Here is a 19,873-nt window from a genome sequence, read left to right on the forward strand (position 1 = left end):
ATAGTGTTTCTACATCTTGACCTTCTCATTTTCTAGTGATAGCATCAGATGGCTTTGCCTTTTGTAACAAGACAGTTTTTAGAATCTTATTGAAATAAATAAGTTTTAGACAATTTCCAATTCTTCTCCAAATCTTCAGGATCAGAAATATACAAAAGTACTCCTATCTCTCAGAGAAGTTGAGAGTTTACCATTACCAACACATACAAAAAGAAGTAGCAGAAGGAGAAGGAGAAGAAAAAATTATTGACTGCTCCATTTCTGCGCACTAAAAAATATCTGTTGCGTCAGTGAATGAGGAATGAGTGAAAACTTGGCACTTGGCATATTTTCAGATTATTTACTTATATACCCATCAAAATATAAACCATGTCTAGATTTAAGAAAAACCCAGATATATTTTATGATAGTGTCTAAAAGCATGAAATGTAGGAAGACTATTTTACAAATCAGTTGTTAATTCTGTGAAAAAGTGATAATTAAACAAAATAGAATAGCTTAACAAATTTTTAAAAATGTCTAATACACAAAAACGTCTACCTAGATCACAAAGGCTTTATTGGTGCTTTCTAAAGGCATTAATAATGCTTCTCCCTGAACATGATTTGCAATTTCTGTCACAGTAGTTGCTTGTGTCTCTCTCTCTTTGTGTGTGTGTGTGTGTGTGTGTGTGTGCATGTTCTTCAACACCTGTTAACTCTTTTGTTATTCAGTGTGATCCCCAAAGAAAGCTCTGAAGCAACAAAATGATTTCCTGTGATGGAGGTGCATGGCATTATAAGCAGAAAGACACTTGAAGCCCCTAAGAGAATGAGCAGCAGATCTAGGGAGTAAATGGTGGTCTTGAGGATACTACGTAAAGTGAAGGTACCAGACCAGACTTGTGAAGTGCTGAAAAGAGTTTTGATAAAAGCAAGCTAGAGGCAAATTTGGCCTATTTGAAAATTTTGATGAGGTACATCCCAGTGTCTGCCTGCAACTAATCTTATCAGGAATAGATTCCTATGAAAATCAAACAACGGTGACAATACAACTAGAAAATGTAATGCTGAGGAATGCAGATTACTTGCTGCAGTAATGTCCATTATGCAGAACTGGTTGTTTTTAAAGCTTTATTTCTAATCTGGGCCACAAGATAAGAATTTTTAATTCTAGTAACTACTCTGTATTTAGTAACACATTAAGGGAGTTCTATAAATGACCCATCCTGCTGCTTTTGAGACCCTGAAGATGACCCCTTCATTGTAGAGCAGGCATTTCCACCAATTACTTAGGGCATCAAACCTCACTGGTTTCACGTCCTCTGCAAAGGAAGAAGCACTACAGAATGAGACTGAGAATTTCCTGATAAGCTAAATTACAAGTGAAATTTTGACTTGAAGAAACATTTCTCTCCCATTTACCTAGTAATTTTCACTCTACAATTCTTTTCAAAATGGCTTTCTTAGAAGGTGGTATTTCAATGAATCCACTGAAAAATTTTACCAGTTATAAAATGTTTTTCACTAAGCAACTCTTAAGTCTTAATTCATATGACATGCCAAGAGGTGGCTAGAATTTTCATTACATCCATGTTTCTGATGGAAAGAACTGGGGCCCAGAAGATCAATCTCAGTACCAATTTCACCTTCTTAATTTTCTTTCCCATTATCATGTCCTAAACCATCATCTTCTTTAGCAAAATTGCTCCCTAAAGTGAAATTCAGCCATCAATTGTAAACTAGAATTATAAAAGGCTTCTACTTCACTTATTCCTGTAAGACTAGAAGTAGCTGCAAAATAATGAGCAAAAGTGATGTATTATCCATCTGTGTCATTAAAACAGGACAGGCAGTCAACTATTCCAGGTACAATTATAATAGTAGTGAATGCAAAGATTATGTGTTGAAATGGATTTGTTTTTATTAACTTTTTTTTTTTTTTTTAGCATGTGTCCTTCTTGCATCTGTTTTCCTGACTTAAGTATTCTAATAGTGGTCCAACCACTTTGGAAATTAGTTGTGCAGTTTCTGAAAAAGGTAAACATGGACTTACTAATCAACCCAGAAATTGAACTCTTAATTATATACACAAGTGAGATGAAAACATACTTCTATATTAAAACTTGCACATGAATACTCATAGAAACTTTTTCAAAATAGGTCTAAATTTGACATAACACCAATATTCATCAATATGTGAGTGAATAAACAAAATTGTTGCATATCCACACAATGAAATATGATTCAGCAAAAAAAGAAACTAATGAATCATGCCACAACCTGGAATAAAACAAAATGATGTTGAGTTACAGAAGTATACATTATATGCATATATTTACTGAAATTCTATAAGAGGAAAAACTATGAGTATGGAAAGCAGAGCAGTGGTTGTTGAGACTGAGAATTAGGCATGGAGGAGGAATTAAGTGGAAACAAGTGTAACAAAATTGTTGAGGGTAATGGAAATGCTCCATTTTCTTTAAAGGAAAACTATTGATATATTTGAAGATATTAAAATTAAAATGTTAATATATTTAAAAACATTGTGAAAAGACAAGGCACAAAGTGAGACAAGAATCTGCAGCACAACTCATAAAGGAGTAGTATCCAAAATATATAAAGAACCACCTGCAAATTAACGAGAAAAATGGGCAAAACTTTAATATACTTCATTCAACATAACATACTTCATTGGATTTCATTCAAGATGAAATCCAAATGGCCAAAAAATACATGAAATGTGATCAGCCTCATGAACATCTTTCATATTTTTTTCATATAAGGACAATGCTCATTTAAACCATAATGTGATGCCATTATATATCTACCAGATTGGGGGGTTGGGGGAAAGTCAATACACCCTGGGGAGAATGTAAATCAGTACAAGAATCTTTGGGAAACAGTTTGGCATGATCTAGGTTCCACTCTTATGTGTATGTCCTTTTAAAGATGCAAACTCCAGAATACATGTTCAATATATCCATAATAGCACTGTTTTAAATAGCCCCAAAGTGGAAAAAATTCAAATTGTCCATCAAGAGTAAAATGAAAAATAAATGGTAATACATTCATACAATGGAATAAACACACTAAAGCTACATACAATGATAAGGATGAATCTCATAATGCTTAGCAGAAGAAACCAGTCTCAAAAGTATACAATATAATTTGATTCACATAAACTCCTTAAACAGAAAGTAAATATGGTCTTTAGAGACATATACACAGGGAATAAAACTACGAAGAAAAGCAAAGCAAAGAGTAGGGATGGTGTTAAAGTGGACAGAGAGGGTTGTGTTAGGGAGGGACATATAGGGAGCTTTTGAGGTGTTGGAGATGTTCTATTTCTTGGCCCAGTGGTCATATGGTGTGCATATTATGATTTGTTAAAAAATATATATGTATGTGTGTAGGTATCTGTTTTACATGCACACATATATGTTTCATGTACGTTGTCTATATTCCACAATAAGAAAATATACAGATGACCAGCAAATATGAGAAGACATTCAATCTCGCTAGTAATTAGAAAAATAAAAGAACAAACATGATTACCTATTGTGATTTGCTGAAAATGTAGACTGATAATATCCCTCTTTGCTGAGGTTGCAAAGAAACAGGCGTTCTCACAGGCTCTCAAAAGGAAAGTAAATTAATAATTCCTTTTTGAAGAACAATGTGGCAATATGTATAAAAATGTAAAGCTCATCTTGTAAGTTTTAAATTCCAATTCCAAATATCTATCCGAATGAAATTCACATGCATGTAAGATATGTGTACAAAGATGTCTGCCATTCACTACAGCATTGTTTGCAGTAGTGAAAAAAAGAATAAATGTCAATAAGGGAAGATTTGTGAAAAGTATTATAATCCATACAATGAAATACTATACAGCCATTAAAAATAAATCTTCATAAACTGACATGGAAAGATATCCAAAACACATTAAGTGAACAAAAGCAAGATACAGAATAACACATACATAGTATAATCCTGTTTTAAAAATATAAATATGTGCATATATTTATATAGAGGTATGAAAAACAGACTACACATTTATGCTGTAACCTGTTAGCAGTGATTACCTCTGAAATGTTCCGTATTTTGAATGTGGTATAATCGGGTATAGACATTTGCCAAATCACATCAAACTCTACACTTAAGTGTGTTCACGCTAATGCAAGTAAATTATTTCTAATATAGATACATTTCATCTATTATTCTAAAAATAATTCTAAAGGCATTCAAATATAAATAGAAAAAGTGGCATTGTAGGTAATGTGGGTTCTACCCTTTTGGCAAATCTTTATTGACCATGAGCCACACTACAATTTTTCCATGCTGAATACTAAGATGGATGAAACTAGAGTCTGCAAGGAAATGCAAACCAGGCACACAATAAAATGGACATTTGATATTTGATGTCACAAAAGACATCCTGAAAGTGTTCTATCATTTCGGATTATTTCAGAGCGTGTAGTGCAGAACCTGACACATAGTAGCCATTCAACAATATTGTTGAATTGATAGAGCCTACACCACACAAATTGACACTGACTTTCTTATTTCTATGTACTTGGAGGAAAACTGAGAGTATAGTATACTGGGTCCAGGATAACCTAATAGACCACTGTTTTAGTTACTGTATTGGATAATACAGATTTAGAGATGTGTAAAATGCTATTCCTGTTTTTTAAAAACATAAACCAAAATACTTTATAATCTAGGGGAGACAAATGTATACAACAAACACATAATGTGATTATAAAATGTTGTAAGTGTATATGCCTGGAATGTGTACATGTGTACGCGTGTGTGTGTGTTTGGCTACTTCTTTGTGCCTTAAGTAGAAGATGACATAGACCTGCTTGTGTGTCCTCTCCTCCCCAGGCACATAGCCTTCTCCATTCTGTTTCTCATTTCAAGCTTTTTATTTCTTTCTCTCTACCTGGAATGCCCTTCATTTTTTGTCCCTTGAATAACAGCCCTCAAAGCAGCCCTCCATGACAAATCCTTCCATCCCACTTCAGCACAGGATGGCTTAGTAAGTGACTGCCTCTTTAGTGCTCCTTTAATATTTCTTTATTACTGCATTTATCACAGTGTTTTATAGTCATCTTCTCTGTTTAATAATCAGTTTCTTTCTACTAGACTATTTAAAGTCTTTTAGGGGATGTATTTTACTCTTTTATCCTAGCAAAAAGTCTGGTACATGGAAGACAATAAACACCATGTTGAATGAAAGAATAAAGAAATTCTGGCTGGGCGCGGTGGCTCACGCCTGTAATCCCAGCACTTTGGGAGGCTGAGGTGGGTGGATCACGAGGTCAAGAAATCGAGACCATCCTGGCCAACATGGTGAAACCCTGTCTTTATTAAAAATATAAAAATTGGCTGGGTGTTGTGGTGGGTGCCTGTAGTCCCATCTACTCAGGAGGCTGACGTGGGAGAATTGCTTGAACCCGGGAGGTGGAGCTTGCAGTGAGCTGAGATCATGCCATTGCACTCCAGCCGGGGTGACAGAGTGAGACGCCATCTCAAAAAAAAAAAAAAAAAAAAAAAAAAAAAAAAAAGAGTTTCTAATTGCATACCAGCTTTCCATCATGAACCACAAAACATTTGCATCTCCTCTTCCATGGAGCCAAAATAAGCTGGAGATACAGGATATTAGTAGCTGTTACTCCAGGAGCCAACTGAGTTTGAAAACAGTCTTTTGATGCTCTCTACCAGTGAGCTAAAATACTTCGAGAGAACTGTCCCCTACTGTGGCCTGGGAGTCCACGAGAACCCACCTAAGGGCCGGGATGACCATTATCCTTTCTGTCTGAAGTTTTAATATATTGAGGGCTTTTCCTGAGTTTGTACCTCTGACCCTGACCCTGCCTCAACTCCCAGTCTTCAGTCCCTGGGACCTTGAGGGGAAGGGAGAGGCTGTCCATATTTTTATCAGCTAAAGGGAACTACATTCCTGTTTTGTTCCTTTAAATATGATTTCTGGTGAATATAACTTAATGATGTTTGTTTTCTTCCTTTCAGACAAAATTTCCCTAGTGTACCATTCCTCTGACATTCTTAGTGTCAATGCTCCCCATTTCACTTAGTCTCTAAAGCATTTTTTTTTTTTTTTTTACAAATGGACAAGAATTGCCATACACTACTCACTGTTTAGTTAATTCCTGACTGCCAGCATTCTTTCAGGCACCATTTTAATTCTCTGTGAGGACTCTCAGATTCTCCCCAGCAGCTCACTTCTTTACTCTCAAATGGCAGTGTTAATTGTAGAGATCAGCCCTGAAAGTTGTTCAAATTTCAAATCTCCTCTGCCACAATTTGTCCCTACAGAATCAGATTCAGATTTCATAGAATTATCTTGCTTCTGCTGGCTAATCCCAATAGGAAATCCACTGCCTCACCTGGCCATGGTAACGAAGTTTGAGAGGTACCTGCCCAAATAAACAGATCAATGAACACCTTCTGCCCACAGTTTTATGTGCTATTCTGGACACTGAGCCTCTCAGGGGCACTGTAGCACTATTGCTATCTTATTATGTAAATACCTTGTCTCTATTCCAGGAATCCCATATTGCATCAAAGAAATGGAAGCAGGGCTCAGACCCTGCATGGCAGAGGGTCTACCCTCTACATAACTTTCTGAAATGTTGAGGAGTCACATAACCTTTCACCAGAACTGGTGAGTAGATATGCTAGGGTAATTAATTTCTGAAAAGGTCTTAGAAAAATACATGCAGAAGCAGGCAACTGCAACAGCCACAGACATGAACCACTCAGATCTACCTTCAGGAACAGACTCTGGCCCAGCTGCAAGAGTGTGGTGAGATGACTGCCTCTAACTGCTTCCTCCTTTAGGTATGCCTCACTTCTAAACTGGGGTCATGCTCCTTTCAGGGAGACCCCAGTGAATGACAGCAAAACTGTAGTACAAGGGTCTAGCTATTTCTGGTGAATGTGGGACTCCTCTAATAGGCACTCTTTGTCCTGAAGCTCCCTACTGGGCTGCCAAAGATTTTTCCTGTGTCTGTATCAGGGTCCGATGGCTCCCCTTTTCCAATTCTGCTTCCTCTTTTTTCCTTTCACAAGCATTTCTCTCCAATAAACCTTTTGCCTTCCTAATTCCCTCTCTGTGTCTGATTCCTGGAGGACTCAACTGACACGACAGTTCTCTACTTGAATGAAGAATTCTCCCTGTAAAAGGATTAGGCTATATTCTAGGAAAGTCAAAGAAGAAAAAAAACTTGCCCAAGTGACCTCAGGATATCTCACTGAGAGGAATTCAGAAAGCTATGCTGAATTTCTCAAGTTTCTTCTGAATTCTAGTTCTACCTTTGGCTTGACAGAACAAGGTCTCTTAGAATGTCCTGAATACAGTTGAGCCTTGCTGGTGACCTACCCAGCAATAGCCAATATATGCTCAGGGGAAAGAAAACGCCCAATCCCCGGAAGCAGGGCTATTTTTCTTCTAGAAAAAGACTGCTTTTAGGGACATGGTAGGAGACAGTGATTGAGTGACCTCTGCCAAAAGACAACTCAGAGACATCCCTAAAGAGTTTGGACACCTACTTGCTATGTTGATTCAGAACTTGCTCAAAGTCATTATTGTGATGTGGCACTCGGCTACTGTGCAGAAGCCCATGGATAAAGGAGATGATGATACCTTTGTGTCCGCAAGACAAAATTATCCATCAAGGGAGGATGGCCAGAGAAATCAGTGTATATACTAATCCTCATTCCAATTCTTTGCCTCTTGCAGATACAATCAATGACAAACCTCTTAAAAACATCATTGAGAGGCTGGGCACATTGGCTCATGCCTGTAATCCCAGCACTTTGGAAGACTGAGGAAGGTGGATCACTTGAGGCCAGGCGTTCAAGACTACCCTGGCTCACATGGCGAATCCTTGTCTCTACTAAAAGTACAGAAAAGAAAAAAAAAAAGAAAAAATCCAGGCGTGGTAGCACATACCTGTAATCCCTCCTCCCAGGAGGCTGAGGAATGAGAATCCTTTAAACCCAGGAGGTGGAGGCTGCAGTGAGCCGAGATTGCATCACTGCACTCCAGCCTGGGCAACAGAGCAAGACTGTCTCAAAAAATAGAATAGAATAGAATAGAATAAAATAAAATGAAATAAGATAAAATTTCATTGAGAGGTCAGATGAAACTTCTTCCAGGTGTGTTGAGCCTTCAGTGCCCTCTGTTCTGAACTGTACTCCATTCTAATGTCTGATTTAGCTTTCATAATCCATTCTGCTTGTTTGAAGTCTAGTTCTCCCTTCCCACTATCTGTACTCTACATTTCTAGACTTTATCCATTGTTCACTTCTTTCTGGACTGGATCCCTCTGAGCCTCCGTGCCTGCCTGAATTGACCTGAAGTTGCCCACCTTGCTCCCATACTTGATCCATGACTTGTCTGTCACTTAGGGGCAGCCATTCCTTTTGGCTTTTTTAATGTTTTTCTTTACCTATGGTGTATATTTCCAGGTCTATTTCCCTTGTCTTAGCTTTTATCATGTTTTATTCTAAAACCAAGATTGACACAGGCTCCATAGGCTTATCTTCATAGGTAAACAAAAAACTCTTCGAGAGCCATACATTGGCCATATTTCGCAGTAATTAGGACACCTTCAAATTCTCGATATTAAAGCATTTCAGAATAGTTTATTCTTTTGTTGAATCCTTTATACTGAGTAAAAAAGGAGCTTGAACTTTCCTTATGTGTGGGATATTATTTATCTTTAAATTCAAATGCTAGTTTTATCTACCATACAAAAAGGGTGTTATCCATAGTTTGCTTATTAATGAGGGTATGCAGCATAATTTGGAAGGTCTTAATACATGGAGAAACAGGTCATGCACATATTTTCCTGATACCACCAGTAGGTGTTCAAAATTGTGGACCAGCTGAGCCAAAATGAACCCCAGCAGGTATCCTAATCATTGCTTAGAACACACTAAAAAGACCTCAGTGGGTTATGAAATACAGGCAGCTGCTTGCCCTGCTATGTATGGATTCATTTTGGATAAGGGCAAGTGTGTATTTAAGTGTATAATAAGGAGTTTTCATTCTTTGCAGACTTCAAGCAGCTTGGCATTTGTTTTCTTAATGCAAAGCATTAGTGCAAACAGTATAACAATTGATATTTTATACATCTGTTGGTCTATTCAGTTAGCTTATGTATTTCAGTGCTAGACTTATAAAACAACCACAAGCACAAAACCTCAGTATTTTTATAATCCCATGTTGAAGTGAATGATTAACCAACACAGGGAGGAAGCTAGTGTGAGGCAGCATTCTGCCCTGGAGCACCCACCATGCTGATACATTTAGGATGAAGAGAGTCTAGGGAAGTCATGCTTCTGTCCTGGGAATGTTATGAAATCCAAGCAAGAAAGAATTACTATTGAGGCAATTTTAAATAACCTAGCAGAGAAAAACTGCAATCCCTTGGCAATGAATGGTTCCGACTAAGGAGAACTCATCCATAACAAGTTGGTATAGTTCTTTAAAGAATTTCTTCCCACTGCTGCTGTAGGAGCTAGAAACAAATATCTAGGCCATTTTGTTTGTTTTTGCTAGCTCTGTGGACTGATATCCCTTTTCGAGCTAAATACTCAAAATTAAATACTAAAAGAAAGAATACTACTAAGGAAATACCAAAGTGGGTGACTTCGGTAGAAGTCTTCGGTGAAAATGTGGGATAGAGAAGGCTTTAAACATGACCTTTTATAAGTGTGGTATTCACAAATTCAAAATGAAATTCATGGATACTGGATTTTGTCTAAAATCTTCAGCAATCTTGAACCTAAAATTCCTTATCAATGTATTTATTACACTCACGTGGTGGATTATAAGCATACATATCATAAGGGGTACTTGTGTGTAAAAAGAGAGTTCTCTATTTTAATCTTTCAGGTGTCAAGGAAAGGAAACATGGCGAGGTTACCCCATTTTGGGGAGTTTATTACAACTATACCTGGAAAAATAAAAAAGTAAGTGAAATGTTTTACGTAAAGGAAGAGCTAGGCCTCTGAGGATTGGGACACCAACACTCATTTTGTAAGATGCGTAGCAGCTCTAAAGAGCAGCTCTTGTTTTCTTGTTGTTCCTTTAGGAATGGGTGTCTATTGTTTTAAGGATTAAAAACTTTGCAATATGAATATATCTGCTATTATTTCTCAGCATCTCTTATTCCATTTCTACTTCTATTCACGTTCTCCATTTTCCTATATTACCTTTTTGGCTCTCCAATTCAATTTTTTTGAAAATTGAATTGAATTTGGTTTTCCAATTCAATTTTTTCACTGTTTTATATATATATATGTATACACACACATATATATACACACACATGTATATACACATACATATACATCTATATATACACACATATGTATATATAATCTATATATACACACGTGTGTGTGTGTGTGTGTATATATATATATTTAAAAACAAATCCACAGAAAAGAAGACTCAGTACAAATAGTGTTCTTTATATTTCGGCTATTTGACATTTCACTTCCTTTCCTATTTGTAGGAAATTTAAACCATATGAAGCATTGGTAGGACACAAGAACTATCTGCATTTTGCAAGCGTTTGAAAAGAGGGTCTTACTCTTTCTACTCTCTTGCAACCAAAAAAACCAGTACATGATCTAGGCCTAGCCAACTGAAGATCTAGCCCAAAGTTTTAACCTCACAATCAGAAAAGTGGTTAAAGTGTATTTGTGGTAGTGTGTGGTGCAGCATCTCCTGACAGTATCCAATGATGGCAGTAGTGGTGGATATCAACCCTGGTAGAGGCTGTATTAGCCGATCAACTCTTGGTGTCCATTCTCTGGCCCTTTTTTGTTTTTTTGCCCATTTTCTTTTTTTTTAAAAAATTTTAAATTTTTTATTATTATTATACTTTAAGTTCTAGGGTACATGTGCATAACGTGCAGGTTTGTTACATATGTATACTTGTGCCATGTTGCTGTGTTGCACCCATCAACTCGCCAGCACCTATCAACTCGCTATTTACATCATCAGAGTGTAACTCCCAATGCAATCCCTCCCCCTCTCCCTCTCCCCCTCCCCATGATAGGCCCCAGTGTGTGCATGTTCCCTTCCCAAGTCCAAGTGATTCATTGTTCATGTTCCCACCTATGAGAGTGAGAAATACGCGGTGTTTGGTTTTCTGTTCTGTGATAGTTTGCTAAGAATGATGGTTTCCAGCTGCATCCATGTCCCACAGCGACACAAACTCATCCTTTTATGGCTGCATAGTATTCCATGGTGTATATGTGCCACATCTTCTTAATCCATTCGTCACTGATGGACACGGTTGATTCCAAGTCTTTTGCTATTAGAATAGTGCCGCGAATAAACATAATGTGGTGCACGCGCCTTTATAGCAGCATGATTTATAATCCTTGAGTATACACCCAGTAATGGGATGGCTGGGTCATATGGTACATCTACTAGATCCTTGAGGAATTCGCCGCATAATTGTTTTCATAATGGTTGAATGAGCATAATCCACCAACAGTGTAAAAAAGTGTTCTATTTCTCCACATCCCCAGCACCTGTTGTTTCCGACTTTTAATGACGCCATTCTAACTGGTGTGAGATGGTATCTCATTGGTTTTGATTTGCATTTCTGATGGCCAGGTGATGATGAGCATTTTTCAGGTGCGTCTGTTGGCTATATGAATGTCTTCTTTTGAGAAATGTCTGTTCATATCCTTTGCCCACTTTTTGATGGGGCTGTTTGTTTTTTCTTGTAAATTTGTTTTGAGTTCTTGTAGGTTCTGGATATTAGCCCTTTGTCAGATGAGTAGATTGCAAAACTTTTCTCCCATTCTGTAGGTTGCCTGTTCACTCTGATGTAGTTTCTTTGTGGTTGTGCAGAAGCTCTTTAGTTTAATGAGATCCCATTTGTCAATTTTGGCTTTTGCTGCCGTTGTTTTTGGTGTTTTAGACATGAAGTTTTGCCCATGCTCTATGTCCTGAATGGTACTACCTATCAGATTTTTATGTATTAGGTCTAACATTTAAGTCTCTAATCCATCTTGAATTAATTTTCATAAGGAGTAAAGGAAAGGATCCTTTCAGCTTTCTACTTTATGGCTAGCCAATTTTCCCAGCACTATTTATTAAATAGGGAATCCTTTTCCCCATTTCTTGTTTCCTCTCCAGGTTTGTCAAAGATCATGGCTGTAGATGTGTGGTATTATTTCCTGAGGACTTGTTCTGTTCCATTGGTCTATATCTCTGTTTTGGTACCAGTACCATGCTGTTTTGGTTACTGTAGCCTTGTAGTATAGTTTGAAGTCATTCGGTGCTCTACACGTTCAGAGAAACTTCTCTAGTAACAAACTATAGAAATGATCCCTTGAAAGTATAGTCTTTTTTTTTTGCCCATTTTCTAAGCCTGCTATTCCTATCTTCTTTGATTCCATAAGCCATCTTGTATCCTGCCAATAAATCTCCTTTCACTTCTGACAGCCAGTCAGTTTCTGTGGCTTGCAATTATGAGTGTTAATTGATATAGGCAGTGGACCACTATCCAGTGTGGAGAGACATTATTGCCTGGGTTATGGCGTCACACTTCCTGACAAGTTGCTGACCTCTTTTTATTTGGTCTCCAAGTGGTTGCTTTTTGCTCAGGATACAATATCTGATCCAATAAATTGTGGTCAAGGTAGCCAGGACACACACGTTTACGGCAGGTGTATGCCAAATACTGCTTCTGGTTACTTTTCTGTAGAAAGGAGCTATTGGCCTGCTGAGCAGGCCCTTAGTTTCATGGACTATGTGGAAATTACAAGAGTAAGGCATCAACTTCATCCTCAAAGAACTTACAATCAAGTTATAGTTTCAGTTAAACTATGTCAGGGTCAATAGAATATAAAAATGGCCTTTAGAACTACAATATATCTCTATTTTTCTATAAATCATTTAGCATTTTAATATGTCATAATGAGTAAGCCCTCATATAATTCAGGAGACCCTTGCAGAAAGTAGTGATATATATCACCCAGATCCAGGAAAGCTTTATTTGAAATCTATTAACAGTGGCTATGATATCTACAAGATGGATATGTAGACAGAGAACAGTAATATAGTCTGTAAGTGAAAATATCTTGAGGCACTGAAGTTAAATTAAAATATGATCTCCCTTTCATTCTCAATACCTGCATGATTACCAATCCGACAAGGATCTTTCATTTATCCCAACTCAACTTTACAGAACTGCCTGAAGCCTACATTGTTGATAAAACAGTTGATGAAGTTTTCATGGGGGAAAAAAACTTTAAACTGCTTGATATACAAAATCATATTAGTACCAAAACAGATGGGTATTTACTTGTGCAATATTCAACAAATGCAGAGTACCCAAAGGACTGCTAAATTTAGATAGTTTGAAACTTTGCTTTTTTTTTTCACTTAAAAAGAAGCATACTATGGTGAACTTTACTGGTTATGTAATTAACATCTAGAAGTAGTAGCACCTAATTAGATTTTTACATCATCTGGGCAAAGGTAACATCCAGCACTATAAAGAAGTCTTTATCTCATACCTTTCCAATTGCTACTATTCCTAGAACGTAACATAAAACTGCTAAAATCACAAATGCAACTCACAAATTTCCTACTGCTTTTCACTTTTTTGAAAGTGAATAATTTTGGGAATACTGAAACCTTTTGAATCTGGACCAATGTCCTTAAATGTAAGAGCACTTCCAACCATCGTGCATCTAACCGTGAAAGCTTTACAGTCTTCATGGTTTAGGCCATTCTTGGTTTGGTAAAATAGACAGACATAAAAACCATCCAAAACAATCTGTTCTACTTGAAGTGTCTACGAAGTGAATGGAAACTTAGCAGTGGAGTGATTTATTAACTTCTAGAGTGTGTGTGTATGAGACAGATGTGAGGAGACAACAGTGAAGGTGATTGTAGTTTGGAATCTTGAGGGATTCACAAAATCATTTGCTGGAGTAGAGCCTATGGAACAGTGCATGACTAAAAAATACTTAAGAAAAGGCTCAAAAGTATAGGAATTCATGGTATCACATGAAATGGGAAGGAAACTAGTGCCTATGAAGGAAGCAGTGAGGAGACATGTCTACATGATTCAGCTAGAGTTTACGGTCAGTTTCTGAAAGATTTTGTGCCTTATCCTTTCGGCAATAAGAAAAGCCATATGTTTAGATCCATGTTTTAGAAACTTAACTCTTATATATGTCTGTGGGATGAGTGTGTCAGATAAGAGTCCAAGCAGGAGACCAGTTAAAAAGAGAAGGTATGGCTAATGTAAAGCAATGTCAGTGAAAATCAATCATTTCAAGTGGACAAGGATGTTATTTTAAAGATGAATGTTAAAAACTTTCAAGATAAGGACAAATCAGGGTTGGGGAATGAAAATTTAAAATTCTGTAGATCCCAATTGTTGGAGGATAGCACTGTCATCAACCAAGTGAGGAGACAATAGGCATTTAGAAGCAGGTTTTGACAAGGGGTAGGGAAGGGTGAATGAATTTTAGATACATTGAGTTTGAGGTCTCTATGGGACATCTACCTGAAAGAATCTGGTTGAGAGTTAATAGCAATTTGGATCTCAGGAAAGGATTTTTGGAAACATAGATTTGAGAGTCATTAGCATAACTCTCAGATTAAACTGTAATTAGTAGATGGCGGTTGAAGGCTTGTGAATGGATGAGAAGATGGAAGGAAAAGGGCTTAAGCTTTGGGATCATTAATATTGAGGTGCAGAATCCTTATAATGGTCAGAGAGAGAGGAGAACAACCAGGAAAAATAATATAAATGAGAAGACCACTTCCCCTAGAAAAGATGTGGATGAAATTATTGAGGTAAAATACTGCAGAGAAATTAGGTAGAACAAAGACTGAAATGTAAGTAATAGAACATACCACTCAGAGTTATTGGCAACTTATGCGAATGTAGTTATAGACACCTAATAAGATGGAAGGCAGATTGCAAGGGGTTAAGGAGTTAATATTTGCAAACATATAGTCAAAGAAAACTAACAATAAAATTAATCTGAACTATCAGAACCTATAACTGTGCTTTACATAAAAGATGTATACAACAAATGTATCATTTAACTATCATTTTACAGTTCTCACAATTATAACTAATGACATGATGAAAGAGATCATTTGTTATATTACAAGGCAATAAATGTATGTAAAGATAAAGAGTTTATAAGATATTTTAAAATAAATCAATTGTGGTTTAAACAACATCCCTGAATTCTTACAATGTGAAATCAGCAACTGTCTGAGACACCAAAAATGAACTTTGCTAATTAAACACATAATTGAGATCACAGGCCTAAATAGGATCTGAAGAAGTTCCCAGACAATATTAAAACTAACATATATACCACAGTTAATGATTTACCAAGTCCTCTCACATATTAGCTTTATGGTGCTTAAATCATTCTAGCTTTCTTATTTTCTTTCAAATTATCCCTAGCAAGAGATACAGTAGACTCTGCTCCTCATAATATTTGTAATCATCAAATTCCAATGAATATCTTTCTTATCCTGCTACAGATTAAAATCATATCTACTTGTCTTACCTTGAATGAGAAAAGAAACAACTATTTGCCATAATTCATTCAATATTCCTACATTATATTTTTCAAGGTTAAAGAAAGTATTTTCCTGATTATAAAAAAAGTTCTCAATTATTGTGGAAGCAAATCCCAACTTGAATAAAGAAGAAAAAACTAAAATTACTAATAATGAAACAACTAAATAGAAACAAAATTAAAAAGGTCTATTTCCTTTGAGTAAGAAAATTTTACTCCTTTATTGAGTAAATACACTGTACTCAAAATTTAATGCTCACATTTTTAGTTGTATAGCCTTCATTTTTATAGAATGTGCATTCCCTGTGTCACTAAGCTTCTTTAAAAATACAATTTTAATAGGCAAATATTTCATATAATAATTTATAAATCATATAGATACATCCTGTTTTACTTATTTATTAATTTTTGGATGTTGAGATTATTTCCAGGTTTTATTATAAATAACACGGCACTAAATCTCTTCTGATGGGTGGTGCTCATAAATTGCCTTGCTTTTGATGCTAGGTGCTGTGTTTGTAGGCAAAACTTATATTATGAAAAGCAAATACATAACAATAGGCATTTAGAAGATGTAACTTCTTAGAAGACCTGGGTAATCAATAGCTTTGGGCCTGGCACAAGTAGGAATTTCGATGCTGTATGTTAACACAGGGGCAACTGATGAAGGAGATAGAAGTGGGTATTTCAGTTGATACATGACAACCAACCACAATTGGTCTTCAAATCCCCTCTGTCCTCTAAGAGAGAGTAGAGTATACAGGGCTTCTATGTCTCGCTCACATACAGATCTCCTCAGATGGCACATGCATAAATTGATTCATCCACAATGTATAAACTAAGCTTATGTTATTCATAATAGAATTCCCTAAACCTTATATACCATAGAGATGCCTCTTAAGAAATAAAACAGTAATGCTATTATATTATAGCCACGGTTATTTCTAAATAAGAAAGAGACAATAGCCTATATAATACATCTAAACCATGGCATACAGTGAAAACTAGTCACTATATAGTATGTTAGGAAAGTCATATTAGTCTACTTATGTTTAACTCCCAGGCTAGAGTTTATAAATGTTGTTTTCTCCATCCACAATATCCATCCCATTCATATCACACACACTTGCTCCTGCCCTTAAGTGAATTAACTTACTCATTTACCTTTCCTTCAGATTTTATTCAGATTTTAATTTTTCTCAATAGAAATGTATTTAACAGATGAATAAATGAATACTACTTGTTATATAACTGGATACTATAAAATTATTTGAAAAAATATCAATAGTGTTATAGGTATCCAAAGATACATTAGTTAGAAAAGATAACAGAGCTATATACTACTAGAAAAGGGAAAAATGGTCAGACTACGTAAAATATAGGTTTACTTTTACAAAGTATACTTAAGTAGTATTTTGTTAATCATTTCAGAGTTATATATTTACTTTTACGCAATTAAATGTACTTAAAGTGTGCTGAAATTTTACTGTGATTATGTTGCAATCAATTATTATAGAAAAGTTGTGAATATTCAAGTTGGTCTTATTGTATCAGCTCTTTACACCAAAGGGTTTTTTATCGTATGCTTTTGTTTTCTTTCACATTTAATTAAAGCTAATAATTTGTTTAAAGTTTGATTAGAGAAAATATTTTCCAAAGTGAGTGAGAAACAACTTCTGAATATTACTTCCTAGACTTTTGGGCAATTTGGTATGATGAACTTAAGCCTAAAGCACCTATTAAAGCAGAAGGAAAAGAAGAATAACAGTAAATCTGAATTTTGTTAAGATTTCATGAATAAAAATGAGCATTACAAAAATATATTTTAGGATGTAGAAATGCTACCAATTTGAATACTGCATAAATTCATTGTTGTGGTGATGTCACTAACTTTGAATTATCCGTATTAGAGTGGGAATAGCCATTTGTATTACAAGCATATTCAAAATCAAGTATATTTCTCTTTGGGATGTACTCAGAGTTACAAATATACACTGCTAACATTATTTCCAGTACTTAATCCTGTATTAAAGTGATGTTTGATGAGCACTCTGTGGCTACTAACGGGTAAGGGTAAGAAATAATTTTGAGCCTGGGCGCAGTGGTTCACGCCTGTAATCTCAGCACTTTGGGAGGCCCAGGCAGGCGGATCACCTGAGGTCAGGAGTTCGAGACCAGCCTGGCCAACATGGTAAAATCTGGCCTCTACTAAAAATCTAAAAAACAAAATTAGCTGGGCACGGTGGTGTGTGCTTTAATTCTAGCCACTTGGGAGGCTGAGGCAAGAGAATCGCTTGAACCCAGGAGGTGGAGGTTGCAGTGAGCCGAGATCGTGCCGCTACACTCCAGCCTGGGCAAAAGAGTGAAACTCCATCTTAAAAAACAAAAAAAGCAAGAAAGAAATAATTTCGAGTCCCCATGCATGAATGGCACACTAGATAAATGTCTTACCCTACGTTTGAACACAAATTCACAAAAGAATGACTATCAGGTCATTTTTACCATGTTTGTGACTTTTGATAAAGGTTATGATTTATAAAGAATAAAAATATTTTGATATTTTATTTCTATGATATTTCTGGTCACTTCTACAATACCAAAATATGCAACATATTTCCATCTAAAAAAAATTCAAGTCCAAACTTGACTACAACTTTTGTTATTATGTGTGTGTATATATATGTGTGTGTGTGTATATATATATTTACATATATATAAAATAGATAAAATCCTAATATACAAGAAGCATTTTACTTATATTCTTTAATTCCTAATTAGATAGTGAAGAACTGTTTGGACATTAAATTTCCTGTATTTCGCCCTGATACAATATGAAGTGAATCAATAAAAATAAATACTGAGTTTCCTGGCTTTAAAAGAAATCAGGATGAGCTCAGAAGCAGCCCTAAAAAATAGAAAATTGAAAAGATGATTAGTTCATTCTCTTTTATATCTCTCCTTGTTGTGGTTCATTGTTATAACTGCTGTTTAATGAATATCTAATCTTGCATAATAACTAAGGTATATGCATGGTAAACAGAAAGGTATCATCAGCCATAATTACCTTATTTGCCTAGTAGTGGGCTGCATGTTGTATAACCAGTCTGTAATAATCCTTATTTGGTGATACTCGTTAATTCATTCACTCCACAAATATGTATTCAACTGCTACTCTATCTGCCAGAGCTTGACAGTAATAAGACAAAGCTACTTTTCTCATGAAGTTTTCATTCTAGTGGAAAATACAATAAGAAAAAAATAAATACGTAATATAATTTCAAGTAGGTGATTTGAAAATATACAAAAGGGCAAGGGATGAGTGGGTAGAGCGTGGTTGTAAGGCTGTGGTACACTGGGGATGAATTACCTTGGATAACCCTTTGGGAAAGTCAGAGTTAACTCTGTATATATTAACTCTCTATAACCACACAAATTATCCATTTGCTTTTACAGTCACCTTAAAATTATTTTAATTTCATGAACTTAAATTTCGTCTTTGCTTAAGATTTTGAGTTGTTCAAAGTTAGAGAAGATTTATTTTTTCATCATGCAATATCATCTACAGGGACAATCATAATATTCGTACATGAAAGACACGGTAGATATTTTTGTTGACTTTGAATATTAATTATTGACTAAATATTCATTACTTAGATGAAACTTTTAAAAAATAAAATGCAACTGCAAAGCAAATGTAATGCTGAAATATTTTATATGATCATTGCCTGTCTACATGATCCAGTTCTATATATAACACAGTGAGAGGAAACTGAGATACAGGTGTGAGAAAGCTTCTAAGAGTTAGGATAACTCTTAGCCAAGTCACTGGCTCACACTAGCCTAATGATTCAAATTTTTTGCAAACCTATGTATTGAGGATGGGTGTGGTGGCTCACGCCTGTAATTCCAGTGTTTTAGGAGGTCAAGGCAGGAGGATTGCTTGAGGCCAGGAGTTCAGAGCCAGCATAAGTAACAAAGACAGACCTCCTCTCTACAGATAAAGAGGAAATAAAAAAGTTAGCCAGGCGTGGTGGTGTGTGACTGTAGTCCTAGCTACTCGTGAGGATGGGGCAAGAGGATAGCTTGAGCCCAGAAGAGTTCGAGGTTACAGTAAGCTATGGCTGTGCGACTGTACTACAGCCTGGATGACAGAGCAAGACGCTGTTTCAAACAAACAAACAAAACCCCCCAAAGACTGAGTATTGGTATATTTTATACAAGTTCATTCACCAATAGTTGAAACTGCAAATGTTTGCACTGATGTTCAT

General features: G+C 36.0%; 1 protein-coding gene and 1 pseudogene across 5 annotated transcripts in view; both read right to left on the bottom strand.

Annotated features, from left to right (window-relative positions):
• DPYD (dihydropyrimidine dehydrogenase) overlaps window positions 1-19,873 on the bottom strand; it is an 869,249-nt gene that overhangs the window by 238,573 nt on the left and 610,803 nt on the right. The gene's annotated exons all lie outside the window — the stretch shown is intronic.
• LOC116271890 lies at window positions 12,316-12,392 on the bottom strand (annotated as a pseudogene).

The sequence above is a fragment of the Papio anubis genome, chromosome 1, assembly GCF_008728515.1.
Source record: "Papio anubis isolate 15944 chromosome 1, Panubis1.0, whole genome shotgun sequence".
Taxonomy (NCBI): Eukaryota; Metazoa; Chordata; class Mammalia; order Primates; family Cercopithecidae; genus Papio; species Papio anubis.